Genomic DNA, 13854 nt, shown 5'->3' with positions numbered 1-13854 from the left:
ACGTGGGTTCTCATGGTCTACCACCCCATGACCCCCACTTGTGCTGGGTTGCGGTTGTGATAACACCCCTGTGCCTGGCATGACAACACCATCCTCTGGCTCCATTGCGTCATCATCTGAAAAGTGGAGAGAAAAAAACATTAGTACACATTTTAGAAGCACATAACACACTCACACATGGACATCACACAGACAGCCAACACATGAAGCAGACATGTCACACACAAAAGAGAACCTACCATGCATGCCTGGTCAATTTGACATTGCATAAGTGAGTACGAATGTAGAACGGTGTTACATGGCTCAGAAGTGGGTTAATGCAGTGCAGAACATGTGTACGTTACTCACTATCTACATGAACAAGTACTTCATGATGTGTATCAAAAAACGTGAAGGCTGTGCATGGGCAAGTTCAGGCATCACGTGCAATGTGCATACAATGGGTTGCATGGCTACAAGCAAACCCCCCCCGAGTGAAAATACAGGGATACCTTGCATGGTAGCAGAAGGGTGACCAGAGACCTGTGTATTGGCAGACAGTGTTGACTAGCATCAATGTCATCAACTGAGTCAACTGACAACACAGCAGATGATGATGGGACAGTAAGCAGGACACATGACGAACCCTCAGTAGTACACCCATGTGTGCAAAACCCAGCACACCAGTTGGACAGAGTCAGTGGGCCTGAAACTGGGGGAGGACTGTGCCCCACATAGACTGTGACACCCTAAACATGTGTGTCATGCAGGACTGGGCCAGAGTGGGCACGGGATGGCTGAAGATATGCCATGAAATGTTGCTCATCAAAGACACGTACTACAATGATCATCCAGTCAAGGACACATAGGGGCATGCATGGAATGCACATGGAGCATGAATGGGCACTCATGTCCCTTCGGAGCATCTGCCATCTGCACAGTCCAAGTGACACACCCTGCATGAAGGGCAGAGGATGTACCCCACTGCTTGTGTCTGGCAGGTTGGCTGGTGGAAGTCAGCATGTACACAGGAGGCTTGAACAGGCCAATGCAGTACGCCAAAATGATGCACGCCAGTGCAATGGTGTAATTGGGGTGCAGGGAGGGTGGAGGGGCAAGGGGGCATGCCTACGTGGAGTTCCCGCATGCAGGCAGAGGACACATGCACGTCAGTCATGCAATGACATAGTCCCAGTGCTGAGAGGAGAGATACCCCTGGCTACATGAAGAAGGGCCAGTGAGCTGGAACATGGACCGGAGGGGCATCTGGGTGACTAGCCGGTGAGTAGGGTGCAAGTGTGGTGATGAGGACAGTCCCGTCTGATCTACATATCCACCATCCTGCACAGCATGCACACATCTGTGAAGCATTGCATGACTAGAACATGAGAACCATGCACACATTGCATGTAGTGGCAGTCAAGCACAACACATCACACAGGCAAACCACACATGGGCTGGACATACACAAAACAACACGAGCTGCCGCACCCCCGCCTCTTCCCCCTCTGCAGCCACCCTGGACACCCTGGAGTCCCCCTACTCCCTGATCACCACGGCCATGTCCCTGACCATGCCCGCCACGAGGAGTACGCCAAGCTGAGGCACCCCTCACCTTTGGTGGCCTCCCAACCATGACACAGATGGAGTAGTGCCGGCACAGATGGAGAAGTGCCAATGGGAGGTGTACACAACAATTTGTCGTAAATCTCCCCCCGTCTCAGCTGGGATCGCTTCTTGCTCTGTTCCGTGGGAGGATTCCTCTTGTTGACGGATCGGGTCTTGTATAGACTCGCTTGAAATTCGTCCGGCTGCAGAGCGCGTTCAGAGTTCCGGGAAGGTCACTGTTCCAGGATGTCCAAGAAAGTAGGTAGCGGTCGCTAAGAATGGGGATTCCAGTAGTCGAAAAGAGGGAAAGGGAGAAGGAAGGAGGAAGGGAACCAGGATCTTGGATAGAAGATTCTCCGAACAGCACACACACTTCAAGTCACTACCTAATGATAGCGTTGAGACGCGCGGGGCGGCGGGGGCGTGGCCAATTTATAGGACGTGCCGTGTGCGACGTGAAAGCTGGTGTAAGTCAAGTCGCTTGTTGCGGCCATGTTGGGAGTAACAAGGAATACAAGCCCCGGCGTGATAAGGACCAGGAGGTCCAGAAGGGACAAGTTCTATGGTTCATGACACAATTGTTCTTTGGCAATTAGGGTGAAGGGGGTTGGATACAAGATGTTATAAGCACCCCTGCACCTGCAAGGCTGTATGTGACGAAGTGACGGGTCACGCAACGCTCAAGGCACCCCAAAACTGCAGTAAAACTGTGCACGAACCCCGGTAGCCCACGTGTGTGGAATTAACCTCCCGCAGTATGCGGTGGCACCCAGGGACACAAAAAACACGTACGCATGGGACACGCAGGCTACTATGTCCTCGAAAACGGGTATGCGATACACAGTGGCACCCACAGTGGGATAAATAGCGTGCGCGACTCACCGTCAGATTAGCCTAATAATGAAAAACATGCATAGCCAATACCCAGCCAAAAGAAGAGATACGTCCTTGATCCGCTGTGAAGTAGTGATGATGCTTGAAACAACACAAAGTAGCAACACACACGTCGGTCTCCACAAAAGGCATGTACAGCGAAAACACACAGAACACCATGCTCCTGCCCAAAAGGTCATTTTCTTGCCCCCCAGAGCACCGAGCATGCTCCCACCTGCCTGCTGCCCACGTGCCCTGCTATTTCGTGCCTGCACGTCAGCCATCTGCAGGGGTCCAGTTGCTGTGTCCACTCCTGCTGGAACAGAAGACTCCCGACTGGGATACCATCGCTCCACAGCCCAGCCCCAGGACCCAGTTGCCTACCCACACCTGCCTCGGGGGTCGCCATGTTGGGGCAAACACCATCCGAGACCACTGGCGACCCCCAGCCAGAGAGGCAGAGGGCCACCAGCTTCAGCAACAAGGAAGTTGGTGTCCTGGTGGAGCAAGTTCTGGGGCATTATGATGCCCTCTTCACACCATTGCGCGCCAACAAGGAAGGACGGGAGAGGATCTGGGAGGACGTAGTGGTTGCCATCAACGCGGAGGGGGTGGCAACCCACGACATAAAGCACGTCCGGAAGCGCTGGGAGGACTTCAGGTCCAGGACCCTCAGCAAGTCCTGGCGCCTCATGAAGGCAGAGGGTGCAGAGGGGTGCCAGGTCAGCCTGAGCAACATCCAGATGAGGGTCCTGGAACGCATTAGCCCAGCGCTCCACGCCCAGGTACTTGACAGGCAGACCCGTCTGGAGTTGAGCGGTAAGTGGCCATGCATTGTTGTGTGCAACAGGGCATGTTGCAGTGTGCTGGTAGTCAGCTGCTTGCCTGTATGTGTGACATGGGCCATGTATGGATGTGTGTGTGCAGGGACATCATGGTGCTGCATGTGAGTCCAGTCATACAGGAACCACATGGATGGTGCATGTGTTCTGATGCAACATGGTGAGCTGCTTGCGGAATGCACACATGAATGCATGCCTGTCTCTGTTCTTGGACATGTATGGGGGGTGGGAGATGGGTGCTGCTCTCATGTACATGTATGGTGTACATGTCTGTGTGTCTGAGAAGCGTGTGTGTGACTTTGAAACGCCATGGATGCATGACAAATGTCCGTGATGATGTATTGATTCACTTATGCAGTCTAGTCACCCTTGTATCCACTGTATCTGTGGTGTACAAGCCCTGATGAATGACCCTCCAGTGATGTGTGTACATGGGATCAGTATGAGCCATGATGCATGTGAGTTTGAAGCCAAACCTTTATGTCAATAGAGGCCCTTGCACATGGATGCTGATGTTGATTGCATGTGCCGTACCTCTTTCTGCATGTGTGTTGCCTGCATTGACCAATGTGTTGTGGAGGGACAGGATGGAAGTGACGTTTAACAGTGCCACTTATGTGTTATTGCTTCCTGTCTAGAGAACTATTGTACAGTACCCTGATGCTTGTGTTCTATGTCTGTCACGACCCACACTCTGAAGACCCCCTGGCCAACCTATGGGCCAGGGAGAGTCTTGATTCCTACCCCCACTAAACCCAATAAATTGCAGCATAGGCCTTCTTGGGGCCAGTCCTGGTGCCTTTGGCGCCAGGCTCATGTTTGAATATGGACTTTTGCTTGGGAACTACTTTTCATTAATTCCAGTCATGTGGAGGCATCCTCACAACCTGGCTCCTTGAAACCAGGCTTGCAGTGTAGTGTTTTTGGGTGTGGTACCATGGGGATTATTTTACCTGGACTTCTTTCTTGAAGCTATTTAAACCACACCCGAATAGACTGACACGCTTCGCGTTAGTTTGCATTACTGCAACGTAACGATCACCGTGTTCAGCTTCAGCCACAAACCTCATAAGGACAGCACCTGCAAAGGAAAGGAGAAGACATCGTGAGAAAAAGGCAGCAGCTTACCTGAACTTCATCGCCAGCGGTCCGCAGCTCTTCCGACCATCATCCTGGAACCAGAGCTCCCCCGGATCGACGGACCTGTAAAAGAGAAGAAACAAGGCATTAGACATTGTACAATTAACAAACTGTGCCTTAAGGATTACCTCGCCGGCCGCTCCTCAATCAGCATCACAACGGAAATTCCATACTCCGGGCGAATACCGGGACCTGTGGAGAGGAAAAGATAACAGGTTAGCAAAGGCAATGCATCTTAAGCGCAGTGCATAGCACCTACTCACCGCATCAAGGTGCTCCAAAAACGCCCATACTTACAGGCAAAACACAGGTTCTGCCTTGCCACATATTGGACTTCTGCGTACCTAGGAAGAAAAAGACATTGTTTAAAAGGCTTGCAAAAACAGCAATATTGACAGCAATAAGACCTACCTGAAAGACTCAAGACGGGCTGGCATCAGTGAAGCAACTCGATCGCCATTGCCCACCAAGCTCAACGCGCCCCTGCCAAGACAGTAGGATGGAGAACCCGCCAACATCTAAAACAAGGTGAGGAGAAGACCAGAAGGGTTGCAGACCTACAGGGAGGCGGGAGGCTGTTTACCCCGGTTGCCCAGTCCTGAACATAGTTTACCTGTATTCGAGGCAGAACTCTCCCGCTGGTCACATCTGGCCATCGCAAGGAGGGACATCTGAACCCCAAATGCTGGGTGGCACCCCCGTGGAACCAGGTGAGCGTAACAATGTCTCCCACTACGCAGCGTCGAGTGAAGAAGAGGGCAGAGACGGCGCTTTGGAGCAAAGCGGTGGGGATGCCTCCACCAGGCGGTGACGCAAGGCCCAGCCATCCTACCAGGAATTGCCATCATCCGGGAGCGAGGTGACTGGTGCCGCGTCTGCCACTACGGCTGTAACGGAAGGGCCGGGTGAGCCTCCACAGGGGCTTGCAATGGCAGAAGACGGTGCAGAGACATCCAGGTTGGTGGTCTCCACAGAGGTTTGAGAGAGGAGGAGGAGCCTGCTACTGAGCCACACATGGGGCCTGGTGGGGGTAGTACCACTGGTGCAAGTGGTGCAGCCCAGGGCCAGGGGCAGGTGGCAGCACAGGTCGGCGCGGAGGGGCCTGTGCAGGTCGCTGTCCCTAACCCTGTGACTGCACCACCATGCACCAGCAGGGATGCCCCGTCCAGGCCCGTCCGCAGTTAGGGGGGAGGCCCACGTCATCTGGCTCTCCACTACCTGCAGGCGAGGAGTCCCATGACTGTATGGGCTCCGTCCTGATTGGTGTCGCATTGCGCACGGGTGTCATTCGTGATGACGTGTGTGCTTCCTGGGGGGATCACGCACGCATCACAAAGAGCTGCGTGGCAACGTGGCACAGTTGGTAGGGGCCATGGTCGGAGGGTTCCTACATGTGTTGCGCACTCTGGCGGACCTCTCTTCCTCTGTGGAGACTTTGCGCCAGTCGTTCTCCCTGCTTCCGGCCCAGATTCCACCAGAGCCCCCTGTGGGCTTGGCCTGACCAACACAGCCTGCTTGGTGGAGATCCCATCCCTGCCACAGTCGGGAGTCGGAGGTCCAGCACGGGTGGACACCCCACCAACTGGTGACCAGCAGATGGAGGATCTGCAGGCATCATCGGACAGGGGACATGGACAGCATCAGCAGCAGGCTCAAGGTGGGAGCGATGATGGCTCGGGGCCATCAACATCAGAGGGGCAGACATCGGCCAGAGGGCAGGATGACCCTGGAATGGGAGTGTCTTCCGTGTGGCAGCGGTTGGGCCAGCGGATAGATGCGGAGCAGCGGCTGGTGGAAGAGGTGCGGCTCACCATGGTCAGGGCGGAGTTTTCCATGCGCCGGGCATTGAGGCGGGCTGAGTGCCTTGAGGCAACTCACAGGGAGTTGGAACAGGCTATGACTGCATCCCTGCGAGACCTCGGGGCCAGGGCAAAGGCCCGCCTCCGGGACATCGACATGGAGTTCGATGATGCCCTTGCCCAGAACATCACAGAGTGAGCCGTAGGACTTGCCCACCACCATTGTATATAGTTAGTTAGTGTTAGGTTTCCTTTCAGTTTTTATTTGTTTTGGGACGCTTGGACAATGCCCCACGTTTTTGTATATAGTTATTCATTAGGTAGGGTTTTTTGATAGGTTTCATTTCATTTGTTGGGCTCATGGACCCTGGAATCAATCTTTGTACATAGTTGAACTGTGGATTTATGACTAAAAATTGTATCTAAATCACCAGGGATCAATGGATTTTAAATGTTACGTTTCATTTGGATTTGCTTTGGTGGACGTAGAACTTGGACTAACTTTCTTTTCGATTACTTTGGATTGAGACATCTTTTATTTTTTTCATTTTTGGACATGGATTTCTTTTCTTGTATAAAATATTTTTAATGTTTTCATTCCATTTACTTAATTTTGTGCAAAATACATTTTGATTTATTACTTCCATGTGTGGTATTCGCTAATTGGTTTGCTGCATGTCACAATGTGGGTTTACACAATCACTGGCACCCAGTGTGTGTGTGTGACGGACATGTGTTGATGTACATAGTTGAATTTTGTCTTGTGTCATGAAATAGGCCTTTCAGTGTGGGGTGGATGGGAAACTTGATTGGGTCTCAAGACTGGGGTGGTGTGCAGTGGGATTTTGGTGGACATAAGGCCCATGAATGTGCATCTTTATGACATGTTGGGGGGCATGAGTTGGGGCCTGCTGGCAGGTGCCCGTCAATGCTGGATGGGTGAGGCTGCTGGGGGACAAGAGTCGGGGCCTGCTGGTAGGTGCCCGTTAATGCTGGATGGGTGGGGGTTCTGGGGGACAAGAGTCAGGGCATGCTGGCAGGTGCCCGTCAATACTGGATGGATGGGGGTGCTGGGGGACAAGAGTCAGGGCCTGCTGGCAGGTGCCCGTCAATGCTGGATGGGTGGGGGTGCTGTGGGACATGAGTCGGGGCCTGCTGGCAGCTGCCCGTCAATGCTGGATGGGTGGGGGTGCTGGGGGACAAGAGTCGGGGCTTGCTGGTAGGTGCCCATCAATGCTGGATGGGTGGGGGTGCAGGGGGACATGAGTCGGGGCCTGCTGGCAGGTGCCCGTCAATGCTGGATGGGTGGGGGTGCTGGGGTACAAGAGTCGGGGCCTGCTGGCAGGTGCCCGTCAATGCTGGATGGGTGGGGGTGCTAGGGGACAAAAGTCGGGGCCTGCTGGCAGGCGCCCGTCACTGCTGGATGGGTGGGGGTGCTGGGGGACAAGAGTCGGGGCTCACTTGTGCATGGTGACATGTGGGCTGGCTGGGGGGCGTGCCCAGGGTGGATGGGCTGCCTACTGGACATGACCAGGGGTGCAGGGTAGTCCCCTGTGGTGTGTGCTGCCTGCAGGGGCTGGGGAGGGGGTAGAGGGCACACCTGGGAGGACCCACACTGCCAATTCACGTGTGAGACTCCCCTCGCACCCCCCAAATACATGTAGCCCACTCCCCAAGGCCTATCGCATGTGATTCTCCACGCGCACCCCTCAGAATACACGTACCCCACTCCCCAAGGCCTATCGCGTGTGATTCTCCATGCGCACCCCCGATATACACGTACCCCGCTCGCACAAAGCCTTTCGCCTGTGATTCTCCACGTGCACCTCTCAGAATACACATACCCCGCTCCCCAAGGCCTATTGCGTGTGATTCTCCATGCGCACCCCCAAAATACACATACCCCATTCGCACAGGGCCTATCGCATGTGAAACTTCACACGCACCCTCGAAATACACATACCCCGCTCGCACAAGGCCTTTCGCGTGTGATTCTCCCTGCGCACCCCTCAGAATACACGTACACTGCTCCCCAAGGCCTATCGTGTGTGATTCTCCATGTGCACCCGTCAGAATACACGTACCCTGCTCCCCAAGGCCTATCGCGTGTGATTCTCCACGCGCACCCCCGAAATACACGTACCCTGCTTGCTCAGGGCCTATCGTATGTGAAACTTCACACGCACCCCCGAAACACACATACCCCACTCGCACAGGGCCTATCGCATGTGATTCTCCACGCGCACCCCTCAGAATACACGTACCCCACTCCCCAAGGCCTATCACGTGTGATTCTCCACGCGCACCCCCGATATACACGTACCCCGCTCGCACAGGGCCTATCGTGTGTGAAACTTCATGCGCGCCCCCGAAATACACGTACCCCGCTCGCACAGGGCCTATCGTGTGTGATTCTCTACGTGCACCCCTCAGAATACACGTACCCCGCTCCCCAAGGCCTATCACGTATGATTCTCCACGCGCACCCCCGAAATACATGTACCCCGCTCGCACAGGGCCTATCGCGTGTGAAACTTCACGCGCACCCCCGAACTACACGTACCCCGCTCGCACAGGGCCTATCACGTGTAATTCTCCACGCGCACCCCACAGAATACACGTACCCTGCTCCCCAAGGCCTATCGCGTATGATTCTCCACGCACAGCCCCGAAATACACGTACCCCACTCGCACAGGGCCTATCGCGTTTGTTTCTTTGTTTGTTTATTTGATAATGCGTGCCAAGCCCTTGGGCAACTGGGCGCAACAGTACAAGAAAGTTTGAAGCTTAGTTACAGTGCCTGATATAGGCTATTACAAGCAGAAGTAGATTACAATAAGTGAAACAATACATACAGGGTCATATTAGGTCAGCATTAGAAGGCGAACTTAACATAGGCATATCAGGAGCAGGTTACAACTCGTTAGTGTACAGCCATTTGAGAATGTTACTTCTAAATCTAGTGTAGGGTAAAGGTCGTCTGAGGTCAAGTGGGAGTGTGTTCCAAGATTGTGCGGCTCTGACAGGGAAGCTAAATCCTCCCGCCGTGGTTAGTTTAAATCTAGGGACTTCGAGCAGGAAAGTGTTAGCAGATCTCGTCAGTCGGTTTGAGGGTCTCCTGTTGATTTTTTCAGCTAGATATGGGGGTGCAAGATTATTTAGGCATTTTGATGTGAGAGAAATGGTTTTAAGGAGGATTCTATCCTTTATCTTTAGCCAGTGGGCCTCAGTCCGGTATTTGGAGATGTGTTCTCTGCGTGGGATGTTCAGAGCTGCTCTTAGGGCGTTATTTTGTAATCTCTGGAGTTTGTCAATGACTGACGTGTTGGCTCCTGAGTATAGGGCGTTGCAATAGTCCAGTCTAGACATGATAAGAGCATTGGCCAGGGTAAGGCAACTGGCACTGGATAACGAGGGTCTGGCAGCACGGATAAGTTTACAGGTGTAAGTAGTTGTGGAGGCAAGGGAGTTCACTTGCTTTTTGAGGGTGAGAGCAGGTTCGAGGTAGAATCCTAGAGTTTTAACCTCTCGCATAACCTTAATAGTATTGTTGTCTATATTAAATGATGCATAGTCCGGGGTGAGTTTAGTTAGGTTATGGTCTGATCCGAGGAGCAGGATTTCAGTTTTATCGTCGTTCAGGCAGAGGCCGTGGGTGGCCATACATGCTTGAATGAGGATGTATATTTTGTTCACCAAAGCCGGGTCCGCTTGATAGTTGCCCGAAAGGGGTATGAGGATCTGAGTGTCATCTGCATAATTTGTGTAGGTGACACCCAGTCTGTCCAACTTGTCAAACAATGGCTTGGTGAAGATGTTATACATGGTGGGTGAGACACAGGAGCCCTGAGGGACTCCACATGTGATTTGGATGGGATCAGCGCAGGAAGAGGTGGAGAAGACTCTCACGGTCCGGTTGTCTAGAAAGGATTGGACCCAAGCTATAGCTTCCCCTGTGAAGATGGCAGCGAGCTTGAGGTGGTTACATAAAACTGCATGATCCACCAGGTCGAAAGCTGCTGACAAGTCCAGGAGGAGTAGCAGCGCTGTTTTAACACTATCCTTGAATTCCTCGATTTTGGTTTTAAGATCTAACAGGGCTGTTTCAGTGCCATGGAGAGGGCGGAAGCCTGATTGGTGTGAGCCTAGTAGATGGTTAGTTTCTAAGTAATCTTGAATTTGGAAATAGGCTACTCTATCGATGATTTTGAGTAGGAAGGGTACGGTAGTGCTAGGCCTATAATTGGTTGGGATGGATGGATCTAGGGTTTGTTTTTTAAGAAGGGGGAGGACCCAGGATTCTTTTAGGTTGGCCGGTACTATGTTGGATTTGAAGGAGGAGTTTTAGCTTAGAGATAAATGGGGCTAAATCTCTAGCTGCGTCCTTTATTATTTGTGCTGGGCAACTGTCGCCCTTACAGTTAGATGGCTTCAATGAGAGGATAACCTTCTCAGTGTCAATAATAGAGATGGGTTGGAAGCTAAAAGGCGGGATGGTTTTGGGCTCAGTCGCTGCTGAAGATGCTTGTTGATCAGTAGAGGGGAGGGAGTCCTTTTTGTTAGTTATTTTGTGTTGGAGGGTGGAGATTTTATTTGCTAGGGCGTTCTGTATGTTAGTACACCATGTCTTGTCCTTAGGGGTCGTGTCAGTTAGTTGAATGGGTGATTCCATTTCCCGGAGGATGGCGAAGAGCTCCTTGGTGTTTGATTTGGCATTAGTTATTCTGTCGTTGAATACATTTTTTTTTGTATTGATAATTTCTGTCTTGTAGTGTTTGGAGAATTGAGTTAGGTTGGCTTTATTGTTGTCAGTGGGCGACTTGCGCCATATAGTTTGGAGTTTTCTTTTCTGTTTTCTGAGGTCCTTGAGTTGGGGTGTGAACCAGGCATTAAGATGGGCTTCTTGCTTGGCTTTGCGTAGTTTGGGTGGAGCGATAGTATCTAGTGCATGAGACATAGCTTTGTTGAAGGAGTCTACTAGGTGTCTATTGTTCTCCAGGGTATTAAGGGTAGGCAGAAGGAGGGGATGAGTTTTTCTATAGTAATATCTTTTTTGCTTCTGGTGGGGAGTGGTGGTATCATCTTGATAGTTTTTGGGTTAGGAGGTCAAGTGTGGCAGTGAAGTTTATTAGCAAGTGGTCGGTCCATGGTTGGGGATTGATGTCGGTAATGGCTATGTTGCAGTTGAATTCAGATACCCAGTGTGCCTATCGAGTGTGATTCTTCGAATCATTCTAGTTTCTATGATCTTCGCTAGTGGGAGTTAGTGACTTGACACTCCTTTCCTTTTCAAACTTTAATTTTCCTGTACACTTTTATTCCTTTATCCTATGTTAATGTTCTATCTTTTTCTAATGAGATTCGCTCAGGCTCATCCGTCTTCCTTCCCCATGTGGTTGTAACCCTATCTCTTAAACATAGCTCTGAATATAAACTGTGCCACAGAACAAAAGCACAGGTCATCGTGGCAAAGTGGTAAGCCATCAACTGTTGTCAGGACTGAAATGCTGAGATCGCATTGGTCATTGGGGAGGAGCAAAATGGCTCCTATATAAGTAATTATTTTTTGTATTCCCTTCGTAAGAATGGCATAAGGTTAGTCAAAGCAATTAAAACAACTCTTAACAGGAGTCCAGTTTATTTTGTAAACATTCATTATTCCCCCTAAATGTATAAGGTCATGGATCAATGGCATTATTTATAATAGTAGAGGTCCTTAAGCAATTCCCTGAAATAGGCACATTTGATCGAGATAACATCATTGACATCTGGGGACCTCTAGGCTAACATGGATGGAATGTCCATCAGAAACATCAGGGCTCAATTTTAGAGTGGTATATTGAAGCAGCAAAATGGATCACCAAATCAAATGACAAGACCTCTAAAAAATGTCCAAGGGAAGTAACAAGATCAGATAAAGTAATGAAAATATGATAAAGCAAATCGGACTGTCCAAAGCAATAAGAAAGGCGATAGCTTTCTTTTTCCATCTCTTCATGTGGTACTCCAACCTAAAGAATATCCCAAACCCCTTCTTGATTTCTAGGATCCAATCATACTGATTCCACCACCCAAACAGCCACACCCACAGGCACTTTGCGCTCCCTCACAAGCCCGATGAACAGGGTGAGTTTCAAACCCATTTTCCTACTGTGAGCCTCCAGCATGAGTAAGTCTACCCCAGTGGTCTGCAACAGGCAGCACTCCAGATGTTTTTGACATTCACTCCGAGTTTCCTTTCCCTGTGAGTAGGCCAAGTAGGGATGATTGGAGTTGTAATTGAAAACATTTGGAGAGACAAATGTTGCAGGCCCTTGCTATACCCATATATAATCACCAGCCAGCATGGTACCACAATCCCTCCCAGCTTTTGATTAGTTTAAGAACCTTGTCCAATCCTGAACAAGTTGGTACCTCTCCCACTGCAGGACCATCATCAATGTTTAAGGGATTTCCTAATAACCCACCTCAGCTTAGCTCTTCAGCATGCATTCCTGTTATGTCACCTGTCTAGCACTGGGAACATATTAGTAACTGTCCATGCTCCATGGTGCTCCACAAATGTGTTTAATATGCATCCATTGATTTTAGAGAGGATTTTTTATTCGAGGTATTGTTTACCAAAACATATTTAATGAAAAAAATACAGATTTTATTTTAAATTATGTATATGGGGACTAAGGGGTTAAAATATGTGCAGACTGTTGCAGACTGTTAAAAACACAGTGAAATGGGGGCTTCGGGTAAGCACCCCAAATAAAAATAAAAAAAAGAATTTGGTTATTTTGTTGCTGAAAATGTTTCGATAAAAAAATACCTTGAATAAAAAAATCTTCAGTAAATCACATAGACCGTTTAATATTGCCTGACATTTGCCAAAAACTTGAGATGATCCTGCTAAATTCCAGGAGGAACTACAGATGAAAAGATACTGTTCTAATACTACAATAAAAAAGGCAATTGGCACTTACAAGAAGCCACGAGAAAAGACTTGGAATAAATTATAGACAAACTTTTCCAGACATATTTTGAAATCTTCCCCAAGACAACTGGCTGGTCAGTGTTAAATGACTGCACACATTCAGATGCAAAATCCAATCCAAGGGATTACTTGGAAAGCTTAAAACCCTGCTTCACTCCACTCTCTGAGGTGCGTTGTGGGCTGACACATCACAACAAGTTGTTGTGTGTGCATTCGTAATCGAGATACAGCCCAAGACTTCAGATTACATCACAGGAGCGCTCATTGGTTGGGAAGGAAATCATTTGATTGAAGTTCGGTTGATTGCCTAGCACTTTGATGAAAAAGCAGAACAACAAAAATAATGAATTATCGTCATTGCTGATTCAGCAACTGCAATATCTCAGGTGCAAAGGGGGCAAAACACAGTACATGCACTGTGGGAAAGGGGGGGGCTTGGTCAAAGGGTACATGTTTTAACTTGCTCCCGTAGTCACCCGAATCGGAAAACTGAGTGCCTTAACCCATACAAGGATCAGTGTAATTATTGTTTGGAGTCAAACCACCAGACATCAGAAGGCCAGAATCAACCAGCCAACCAGACAACACTTGCTTTCTTCAATCCTTCCCTTCCCTCGTTATGTCACTTCC

This window comes from Ambystoma mexicanum, chromosome 6q, assembly GCF_040938575.1.
Source record: "Ambystoma mexicanum isolate Mex_15411 chromosome 6q, UKY_AmexF1_1, whole genome shotgun sequence".
Lineage (NCBI taxonomy): Eukaryota > Metazoa > Chordata > Amphibia > Caudata > Ambystomatidae > Ambystoma > Ambystoma mexicanum.
The sequence above is the reverse complement of the archived record's forward strand: the minus strand, read 5'-3'. Positions refer to the sequence as shown.